This window comes from Ammospiza caudacuta, chromosome 9, assembly GCF_027887145.1.
Source record: "Ammospiza caudacuta isolate bAmmCau1 chromosome 9, bAmmCau1.pri, whole genome shotgun sequence".
Classification (NCBI taxonomy): Eukaryota; Metazoa; Chordata; class Aves; order Passeriformes; family Passerellidae; genus Ammospiza; species Ammospiza caudacuta.
In genome coordinates this window covers 16,221,345-16,233,670 of record NC_080601.1, presented here as the reverse complement: position 1 = coordinate 16,233,670, position 12,326 = coordinate 16,221,345, and positions in this window count along the sequence as shown.

Genomic DNA, 12,326 nt, shown 5'->3' with positions numbered 1-12,326 from the left:
CCTAACCTCTTTCTACAAGGTTTTATACAAATTTACTGATCAGAAGCTAGAGTCTGAAGTCAAAGGAACTGTCAAGGAAAGAAAAGTGGTGTTATTCTTCACCCAAGTGAGACAGAGAATGACACTTCTTTGGGGTGAGTCTCCTTAGCCTAGATGGCCCATGAAGAAAACATACTCCAGAAGATATAGACAACCTGGGGCAAAGTTTCTGAATTTGAGGTAGATTTATTCTAGTTCAAGGTTATTATTACTGTAATATTTTTTCCTTTCCTTTCAGCTCAGAGATTTTCACAGAATATCTAGTATCAAACCAAGCCGACTTGCCTAGGATAATAAAAGGCACCATTTCCCAGAAATGGGAGACAATTTTCTGAATCCTCACCTAGTACCTTATCATACCTTCCTTCCTTATTTCTGCATCTTTGAACACCACTTCCAGTACACTGAATGCAACCTTGGCTCTGGGGAAAAAAAAAATCTGTTGTTTAGAGACAGAAAAGCTCTATACAGGAGTCTGTAAGTGCCTACCCTACCTTTTTCTAGTCAAGATACACATCAAGGGCTCTGAAAAGGATGGAAAAAAGTACCTGATATAACTTTCAAAGCTATGCGACTGACAGAAAACTGCCCCATAATAGAAATATGATAAATATGTACAGCTACAAGCGAGCATCTCTTTGGAAGCACACACCTGACAAATCCCTTGCAATCTTCATCTAAACTATTGCAGCTTCAGATGCACATATTCATCCAAGACTCTGCATATTCACTGACTCTCAGTTAAAACAGAAAAGCAGCTACCATGCCAAAGGGAGATGTCGTGAACTGATCGCGGCTGGGAGTCTCATTTATGCAGCTACAGAAAGGCTCTGAAAAGCTGCACATGAACGTGAAACACAAATGCTAACAGGGTACAATGAGGCTGTTCTCACAAATGTCTCATCAATAAACATCATAAAGGACTTGCATAAAGAAATAGTACTCCATCTACACTATAAGCAAACCATAACAAATAATGAAAAGATAAATAGGAGAGCAATAAGGAAGGCAGGCAGAGAGTACAAATGTGACTACTGAAACACAAATAGAGCAGCAAGGTTACTGGTGAAAACAGGATATTTTCTATATAGGAAATTGTGCATATCTTTCTGCTACAATAGACATCAGTACTGGGGTGAGGATTAAAACACATAAATTTATTGTTTTATCAAGATGTTGGAGTACAGGGAACCAAGTCCTTTGTGTTTGCAAAGAGTCACTTGGGAAAAAGTAATTTGAATTTATTTGTAAGCGAAGCACTTGCACATCTCACATTGCAATGTGAATCAAAATTCAAAGAGCTTTTATTTCTGCAGTGTAACTTACTTCAAAAAGCCTCTGTTCTTGAATGAGTATATACACACAGTCCATTTTGGTTTGTGCAATCAATGTTGAATTCACCTGACTAGATTAACTGTCTGAAGCACCTCCACACAGACAGACAGTAAATAAGGAAGAGAGATGCACCATAGACAAAGAAAAGAATAAGACAGGGCTACAAATCTCATTTTATCTCATGCTGCAGGCAAAGCTTGTCTCTAAAGGTATCAGGTAAGCGCAAATGGAGTCCTTAATTCATCCAACAAATTCACAAACCACATTAGCACAGAAAATGAATAACCTAGCATTCATATGAGAAGGCTATTGAAAAACTAAGTTGAAGATAAAAATTGGAACCTATTTATTCTTGAGCTCTTAAAGGATAGGCATTTTCTTTAATTAGAAGCAAGCATCCACGTAACAAATGCAACCTTGTAACTTTTAATAGCTGGAGCATAATCATAATCAGTTGTGATGGAAATTCCAAATTGCATGCTCTCATCTCTTGACCTTGGAGTCACCATGTTTCTCCCTATCTGTAATTAATACCTTTGTATTAGGGGGAAATGACTTTGTTGGGAAGGTCAATAAATACAGGCAGTCTAACGCCCTTCACATTGTCACAAGAGCCACAGGTTGAGTCTGTGTTTGAAGCTGCTGCAGCCCAGCAGCTGCACAGGCAGGGCTTGTCGTTCTGGGCAGAAAGGACAGACCACAGAAGGCCAGGCAGGTGCACACCCCATTTGCAAGCACAGTGAGGAGGGCACTGGAGAGGTCCCCTGCACAGCTCCATGCAGCTGCTGGTCATGGACTCCCTCCTGTCAGCAAAGAAAGGGATGGGATGCTGGCACACAGAGCCTGCTGGAGATCAAGGCTGTGATTCAACTGCCTTTCAGATGTCCTGTATGTAAAACTGGAGCTACACAGCAGTTGCATAACAAATACTGATCTTCTAGCACCAAGTGGTGGTAGAGCAGAACAAACTGCATTAACAAGCTAAGAACTAACATGGTCCAGACCTTTCTCCTTCAAATTGCTCCCTTTGTTCTACACGTTTCACAAAAAGGAAAAGCCAAATATTTACATCTTGTTGGAGAGAGGGAGTTGTGTCCCTCTCTGCTCTTCTCCAGGCTAGAACTAACTGATGACTCCTCCAGCTCTGGCTGGAGGCCATGGCAACATCAATTATGTGGGACTGCTCAGGATTATACTTGAAGAGAAACTCAATTTTACTTCAAAAAAAAGTCCCACGAACTCTAAACACCCCCACAGACACAAAAAGAGAAGGAAAAAGGTTAGAAACCAAACCCCCGCAAACAACAGAGCAGTCTCTCTGCATTAAAAAAAACCCAAAAAACCAAAAAGTTTGCATCCCCTACCCCCGCATTCCTCACAGGTCAGAATTGTTGGGCCGCTGAAAAACAACAAAAGGCAGCAACAAGTTTTGCCTTTGAGCTGCAAAAGAAATGCTCTTGGCCTTCAGCATCACTTGGGCATGAGCTCAAACTCTGTTCTGAAAGACCAGAAGAAAGAGGAGCAGGATGATGTGAGGAGTAAACTCAGAGAAATGCTGATTGCGAGATACTGAAATGTTATTTCCTGGAGTAATTATTTGCCTCAGTGAGTACCCAGAAATCAGCTACACTTAAGGTAGTTTGACACTTCACACAGCTTTGTGTAGCACAGCTCTCTGGAGAAGCTACATACTTAGAGCTCTAACATGCCTCTCCTCTTTATGGCATCATTTAGAACCTTTTATTAGCCATATTTTAAAAATCCCACATGATTTCTTCAAACCTGGTCTTTATTTGCCTTGCAACTTTCTGTCTGTAAAATAGGATGCAACTTCCTATCTGTATGATATCTGTAAGAAAACATTATGCAGCATAAAAAGGATTCTATAATCTTCTGGGATAAAATACAAGCTCTTTCAAGAACCAGAGGCACTCAAACAAACCTCCCACCCCTGCCCCTGCAATCACATCTGGGAACATGGTGCTCTGCCTTTCACAGAGAATTTCACTGTTAAAGAGCTTGTTTTAATTATTTTCCTGTTTGAAGGAAGAGTTAAGCACTCTTTTACCCCCCTGCCTCATCCCTTCTCTCTAATGTGAGATTTTGTACTAATGCAGACAGGTAAGACACCTGTAAAACACAGGTAATTTTACAGCACATCCATTGGGTCAAAGCAAATGAAAAAGTAAAGTGTAGCAAATAGGGGCTCTGGGGCCTCTAGCAGGGTGATGAGAGAAGCAAGAAACACAGCCAGTGTCTCAGTCCCTTCAAAAGCAGCAGCCCAAAATGTACAGAGAAAGCACAGCAGGCAGAGCTGGAGCGCAGCCACGCTCCCCCTCGCGCAGAGCGAGCCTGCTCCTCGTGCCCTTTGATGGCAGAGGTTAGCACTGCAACAGGCACACACAGCTTCAGAACCTGCACACAGAGGTGTCGTCTGTAACCTGAATAAAGAAACTCCAAAGTGAAAGGTCACGGCCCAGCACAGCTCACAGAAGGAAAGACACGTAGAGACTTCTCGGGAGGCACTGGGACAATTTGCATGCGCTGGGTACAAGACAGCAACACATGGCAGAGGAGCTTGTTGACAACTTAATGACTGCATTGCTTACTCTGGTGGCTAAACAAAAGAAGATGCAACTCTGTAGTTTTATCAAGTACAAGGAAATTCTGTAAGTCTAACTTTGGAAGCTGGTACCTGAAAGCGTACATCTTGTCAGTGGGAAATATGCTGTTATCACTGAATTCTGGACCTTGGAAATTAAAAGCTCAAGGTCCAAGTAACTAGAAACTGGTATGTCAAACTTGTGCCTCAGAGGGCTTCCTCTGTAAATTTGTATGAATACACTGTAAAGGACTGCAGAGAGCTCTGAATGTCATAAAAGGAAAATGCTACTCAAGCTGTACATGTTTCCACAATGAGAAAAGCACTGTATCTGTGAAGGCTTATACAACAGTGACTTCTGCTGTGAAAGCCTTGTCAAACCAGCATATCAGTTATGAAGGTTAAAATTGCCTGCTATTGCTTCCATTACTCAAAATACTGAATATACTTTAGATAGAACTTCACAATATGCTTCTGACAGGGGCATTTGAAGTCTGATGGGCTTCAGCTCCTGTTCTTGCTCCTATAGCAGGGAGCAAGGTGTCTGTTTTAGTGGGACAAGGATGCAGACAAAAATCCAACCATTCACTAGTCCCAAAACAGAACCAAAATCTTTTCATTTTCATGAAATTGTGAACACTTAATTTTAGTCACAGGTGGATTCAAAAGTTTTCAGGACTTGCATCTGAAATCCTCATCGATGTCATTGCATCTTACCTGAGTTAAAAGCAGAGGCAGTTTTAGTGAGCTTCTGTTGTGCCTGCATCCTAGGAGCACCTACAGGCTTTCCTTCCAAGGAAGAGTGCAACAATATGTTTGAAAGTCTCTGCCTCTAAGAAAAAAACCAGAATATAAGTAACTAACAGGATTTGGAAGCTTGAAAAAAATCTCCTGGTTCTTCTATTTTTTAAAAAGTTTAGTGGTTTCAACAAAGAGCTTAACTTAAAATAAAGAGCTCATGAATCCTCACAAATTTTAACACAAGCTTATCTTCTGGAAAAACAATTACTAATGAAGAAAAACCATCTGTTCCCCATAAATTAAAACTGGTTAAATATTGGAAAGTATTTATTTGACTAAACAAAAGAACTCTCTGCACCCCTCTATGTTTAAAGCCAAATATTCTAGTTCGTGTATTCACGAATAGGTGGAAAATAACTGTCTGCACAGGCTATACACATTAAGTTAGTCTGCATAAACTGTCACAAAGGCTTTCCATTTTAAGTCATACCTTTTATAAGAAGGACTTGACACTAAGCCAGCGAGCCTGATGCTCTCTCATGCTTTTTGCATACTTGAGAGACTAGATTATTATTGTCTGGTCTCAACTAAAGGTCCGTGGCCATACAAGGCTTAGTATGCCTTCATCAATTTAGAGTGATTGTTGTAAAATAGCCCATAATAGGTGTCTGAATTTAACACACTAGAAATCTTGGATCTACAGATAAGCAATATGCAATACTTCTCAATCCCCTCAGAACCACCAATATTTGAAATCCCACTGATTTTGCATTATAGACTGCCACATACATTATTTTAAGATTCAGTTACTTTGTTTTTCCGTGCCTTGTCTGGCAGCTGCTGATTTAGAGTCTTCACTAGGGCTGCAAGTTCTCATCATCGATTTTGCTGATACTTTCTATCTTATGGAAGAAATTGTCTTAGAATACATACAATTTGATTTTCATAAACCTAAGCATGTTTGTGTGCTACTTTTTTTTTGTTTGAAGGTTTTTTGTTTGTTATTGAAGTACTTCATGATTTACAAAAAAAAAAAAAAAAAAAAAAAAAAAAAAAAAAAAAAAACAGAGAAGAATTTACTGCCAGGCTTGTGACCTTGAGGAAGACAGGTTGAAAACTCTGCTCTTAATCTTGCAAGAAAAACAATCAGTGCTATATCCAGCATGAATTGACTATAAATGAGATGTTGTAACTCTAAAAACGAATAGTGTGTCAGAGGTGTTTGATGTGTAAGTTTGCATCAAGGGACAGCTTCTCAGATTTTAAAAGAATAATTTGATAAATGCAAGTCATACTCCACGTGTTGCTGAAGAAATAGTTTTTAGTGCTTTTTCTTCTGTTGTAGTTTCTGCACTGCTGTATTAGCACACTGTGAAAATAAACATTTATTCCCTCTCACATACCAGAAATAATTTTTTTCTCTAATCACTTTACTTTCTGTACTACACAAAGAAAAAATCCACCAGCGCAACTTTGAACAATGAGTAATTATGTAGTATAACTCCTGTTTTCATTAGCCTGCTTGAGGCATCTTCTAAAGGGTACTTTCTTTTTCAGAAATTACTGATCTTTTCTCAGGAAAATAGTAAATACCAAGATGGAACAGAACGGCTTTCCTTTTCAGGAATGTCTCGTTTCAATGCTTATTAAATGAAGTATCCCATTCCAAAGCTTTCATTTTCCAAATGTAACTTCCAGGCTAATAACACCCTTTTAAGGCAGGTATATTACAATTAAACACATGGCTAAATATTAGAAAACAGAGCATCAGGGATTTGTGGATTTCATGTGACTCATCAGCTTCACTCTAAACTATTTTGCCATGTTTCCTTTCACAATGATTAAAAATCCATATATTGGTTAATTACCTATCCACAGCGCCGCTGATTCTCAAGACACATTCTTGAGGCGTGTGGTATCTGCAGAATTAGATTTTTAAAACTTACCCCAAAAAAAAAAAAAAAAAAAAAAAGAGAGAAAAACAAACGCTCCACTCACAAAACACAGGGACATAAATACATTATATGGGCAGTCCCACATTGGCTGGCTTAGCTGGCCTAACTTTTTTCCCCACTAAGATGCTTCAGCTTAGAGTGACTGTACAACCATGGATTCACACCATCAATCTGGATGATGGGTTATGATGGAAAAAACCCTTTATTTAAACAAAAAACCACATCCCATAAATAGCAGGGGGTAACAAAAAGTCATAAATCCAAAATCATTGAAATAGATGAGGCTTACATCTGATAAAACAGAAGTTGAAAGAAGTCTACATAATGAAGTACATACCCTGAGGCAGAGAAGCTAAAATAGTATTTTCACAGGAACAAGTATTAAGGAGCCACAGATGCTTTTGGTTTGGACATCAGATTTTTAAAAATAAGGGAGACAGATATTCAAAGTCTCATTATAAGAGCACTGAGAACAAGAAAGAAAATAACTTTGAAAACTCTGTCTTAATTGTTTCAAGCAAGGATTTATCTTTCTGAGTGGCTCCTTTTACAACTAAGAGAACTGAAAAACGATTTTAAGGGCCCATGACTTGAAACATTAAATAGTGGTTTGTTGCAGCTCTTGTTCTTTCCACTAGATTGTGTATTACAGACTACCCGCATCTTAGAAATGGCTGACATTACAGAGGGTGTAAACTAAAAGCTGGGCTTTAGGGCAAGAGTAGGGTGGAAAAGAAACAAGACAAAAATGGCTACTTCTGGCAAATTTCAGTGTTTCAGAACTCTTTTATAAACTGTCCTCTTTTAACTCCCGTAATATTCTATGTGATAGCAAAGCAGGTTAGAATTAGACTAATATTAGTTCATTTCTAGTGAAGGTCAGGCACCATTTGTGGATCTCAGTAATTTGCAGCAAATCAATTCAGCTGTATCTCCGCATGCCTTAACAGTCAGTGCTGGCTAATCACAGAATCTGAATAGTGAATGGAGAAATCCAAATCAATCCAAACACTGAAGCCTCTGTAAGCCAGCAGAGGTGACACAATCTTAAGGCAGGTTTGTGGACTTTCTCAAGCTGTCTTCTGTGGCTTACCAAGTATGTCCTGCTACAAATGTACTGCTGACACTGCTGGAAACATAGCAAGGCATCGCTTTCAGAAAGTGCAGACATGCAGACCTTGCTAAAACATTACCTGAAACTGCTGCCTGCTGAATGCTGGAGTGGATCAGCCACTGCTGCTCACGAGATCATCAACAGCGAGGACAAGAAGTGTTTAAAATCAAACCAGTGATTAATACACAACCACATAGTATGCTTTGTGACTTTACATAATGTCCCAAAATACTTCAGCATTAGATAACAGGGCGAGGAAGGGAGGGATTAGGTTGCATCAGCAATGGAAAAAATCTTTGAGAGTTTAGATGTGTAAGTGAAGCATAAAGCAAGGAATGGGGCAAACAGAAAAAGCTGCACTGGGTAAGAGACACACCTTGAAAGAAGATTTATCTACTAGAGATAGAAAGACTAGAAAGCAAAGGGAAACTAAAGCCACGTGTAACAGTAAAAGAAGGGGAAAGTTTGTGATGTATCCGTAACACAGCTCTCACAAACTACTACAACCTCACTCCTAATCTGAGAACAATTTCATGGAACACTTGATAAAACTCAATGTCTGTGTATGGTTACATAGCAGAAAAGGGACTGCTGAAAGGAAAACACAGCAATTGCCCATCAGAAATCCCATTTTGGCTCTGGAAGGCACAGAACTGCCCTATGGAGCCAGAACTGGAAACATTTTGCTAGATTTAACCCCGGCAAAGACTCAATGCTTCCTCATCCCACACTGTCAGGGAACAGCTCTGATCACTGTGCAGGACAGTAGAGTAGTGTCAACATCAGATGAACTCAAGTGAACTCATGGCAGTTCAAGACTTGCAGCTCTGAAGGAAATTGCCATGGAAAGACCAGGAGGAGGGGAGGATGTCCAATTGATTTTTACAACTTCACTTGAATTATTTTGCAGCTGTAAAACAGTCACTCTAGCAAGAAATATGTGGTGCCACCCTGACAAATGAGTTCTAAATAATTGAACTGAAAATCAGTCAGAGCAGGTTTCAACAGATCACATTATAATTGCAGCTATTAACAACACATTTTTTAATATAGCACAAGTTAGGGTATAAGTATGAGAATTCATCTGAATGCTAGAAATATATTCTCAGCCAGAAGCTCTTCCAAGGCCATACAGTTCAGCCAACCCCAGATAAAAGTGATACACATTTACCACCACGGGACCAACCCTGGCAGTTGCTGAGGACATGCAGTTTTCATCACCTTTCTAGAATTCAGCTCCATGTGTTTGGTTTCTTCAGCAGTTGCACTTACTCATCTTTGCATCACAAACCTACTTGTTACTATAATGATACGAGCAATTGCTGGCACTCTGAAATCATATTTTCACAGCAGAGGACAATTTTCTCTCTCTTACCTTAGGTTCTTTTGGCTGACTTTGCTGGAATTATCCTCTCAAAATGTTATAACTAACAGTTATTTTCATCACAAAACTATGAAACTTACAATCACATTTAAACTCTTTGCACGTATTTAGATAAAAAAACCAAAGCAGCATTTTCAGCCTTTTATTTCTTATACCAGCCAAAAAGACAAGCTTGAAACCTAATACCTTAAGTTTATCCCAGTGGGCTACAAATATCATCTCAACCTGGTTAAAAAAATCTGATGATTGAGCTAACTACTGAACTCAAATGTAAGCATTTGTGGACCAAACAGATTTGTCAAATGAAGGAATAAAGATAATTTTAATTGATTGCTGTTATTGCTAACAAGATAAGATTAATATGCAGCAAAATGAGGTACAGAAGTTGAAAAAAAAAAAAAGGGTCACTTACTCTGAAGATCAAAGTCATCATCTTCAGAAAGCTGATCATTCCCTGCCTTCAGAGGAAGGGCATAGGGAATATAACATAAGGAATGTCATGAACATTTGCACCAAAAAAAACTATAAATTAAAAAAGCTATTGCAAATATAAGTGTCATTTTATCAAGAAATAGATTTTTTTTCAAGCTGTTGAAAGAATTTAACATTTTTACGGACCTGTTTCTAATTCTGGAGAAATATGAAGTATGTTTGTGAATTAAGAGTAAACTGCTGTCTTTCATTTTATATTAAATTTTCACAGGTCTTCAGGAAGGCAGGAAGGACATGAAGTCATAAAAAAGCCAAATTGGACACTTTGGACATGGGGTTTGGTGGGAAAGAAGTTGTTTTGTTTTGTACATTGGGTTTGGCCGGGCTGGGAGGGCATTGTTGTTTCAGGCTCGGGTAGTTTCTTTTTCTTAACTAACAGCAGCAGCGCTGTTGGACACTTTAAAGTGTGAGCCAGTGAAGGAAAAGGGTCATAAATGAAGATACTGCATCTTTGAAAGCTTCCTCAGCCCTAGGTGCTATTTTCTTCAATATGATAGACACAGAAAATACGTCAGTGAACACACACATTCAGTATATGATGTACTGTTAATAAAACATATCAATGACAGATAATTCACCATAATATGAAGTAACTAGGCTATATAGTACTAAGATTTTATTATTTGATTCTTGAAACAGTTATTATATCTCTTCCACTTTCCCTCCTACATTTTTAGAAGACTCATATTTTAAAAACCTGTGTGTACATCTGTGTTAAAAAAATCACCTAGAAATTCACACTTCACACAGGAGGATAAAACCTCTTCATCTTTAACAGGTGCATTTTGTAGAGGAAAATTAATTAAAATTGCTTAATTAAATGAGATCTAAGGAAATCTGAAAAAACTTTAATATACCTCTTCTCACTGTTTTTCAAGTGAGTTAAATAATAAGATTAAACAAATATTTAAAAAAAATTAAATCATCCAAAACATCTTCCACACTGGAAGTCTACAAGATAACGGCAGAACTGAAAATGTTTTCAATTTCTTTAGTCACAGTCTGCTTCCACAGTTAACCACAGTTGATCCCCACAGTTTGCTCAAGAAAAGGATCCATGTAGACAGACAACTGATGAAGTTGTCTAAATATAAAGTTCCAGTCCTCACCTAAAATTATAGACACTGTAAAAAACAACTACTCTTACAAAAACTTGTAATGAATTGTTTGTGAAAACAGAGCTGACCAATCCCAGATTAAGCTGGTACTTTCACACTTAAGTAATAGGATCCCCTGTTCACCTGGTTTTTGGATTCATGCTCACATCATCAGTGTTGTGTTAGCAAAAGCGTATCTTTGTATTCAAAGAGAAATGATAAACTGAACAGCTAAAAAGTTTACTACCAGATGTTATCAAAAATGTACTTAAAAATGTACTTTTTCAGCCATTTTCTAAGCAAAACGACACACAAGTTTACATTGGAAAAAAACCCAATCGAATGAGTAAGAAACTCTCACACTCACGGGCAGAGCAGCCTAAGAAAACTTACAAGAGGCCAAGCACCCTTTTTCTGCTGTTCAGCTTCTGCTGCAGTTCTGGAGCCTTCACTAGCTGTTGCACAAGACCAAAGTCTGCTCTATTGGGTATCTGTACTTCTCATAGCATTCTCTTTAGTTTCCAAGCCAGTGCATATTTCTCTAGTGTCAGTCTACTTTAACAGAAGCTGTCCATGTGAAGTGCAGGCACAGAATTGTAGAAATTACATGAAGCCTTGAACCTAAGTCTAGAAAAGATTACAAGATGGTATTTTAACCACGAATACATCCACCAGAGACAGACCTAGGAGAGCCGTTCAAGACTGCTTAAGGCAATGTTTGCATTCACAACAAAGGATTAGGATATGGCCTCCAGCTTCATCAGGCACTGAAAAAGAACCCTTGTCTGAGGCAGAGAGGTTGGCAGCTGTCACAGGGTAATTTTGGATCAGGCAAACACTTGCCCTGCAATTCAGGTCAATGTGAACAGAATGTAGAGATTTGAAAGGAAGTAGATGTTTGTCAACAACAAATCATATATATGGGCTGCAGTATCTTCAGCCATTTTATGTCAGTTTAGCTGTGGAAAAATAAAGTTCAAAGATTTTTATTTCTAGTTAATTCTACCTGCAGCCACAAATGCCCAACTGTGGCTTGTAAGAATAAGGGTGAAATTTTCAGACTTTTTGTTTCTAATGTTACTATTTTGCAACTCCTTTAAAAATATCCACATAACTACATTCTTTATTTAAACACTCTTTCCAGAACAAGGGCTAAATCTATGTCTGGCATGTTATTATAAAAGAAAACAGTATATCAGGAAACTCCTGATCTGAGCTAAAGGCATCTCCTCCTAGTGTTCACTCATGACTTCACTTCTACTTGGTTGTGATCAGAAGATATGCAATGTATGGCTGTCACCTACCTGCCAGAACCTGCCTGTTCTCATTTTCTTCATCCCCTATTAGATGCTGTTACTGTGGTGTGGCTTTTTCAGGAGCAGGTAAGGTGCAAGTCCTTATGACTAAAGGCTATTACTAGTTATGCAGATTACAAGACTTGTCCATCCACAAACTGGGTTCATGCTGAAGCTGACTATCTGGCATCTGAGAATAAAGAAACTGATAAAGCAGAAAAGTTAGTACATAATTATCTTCCCTAGGCTTTTGGATAACTCAGTGAACAAAA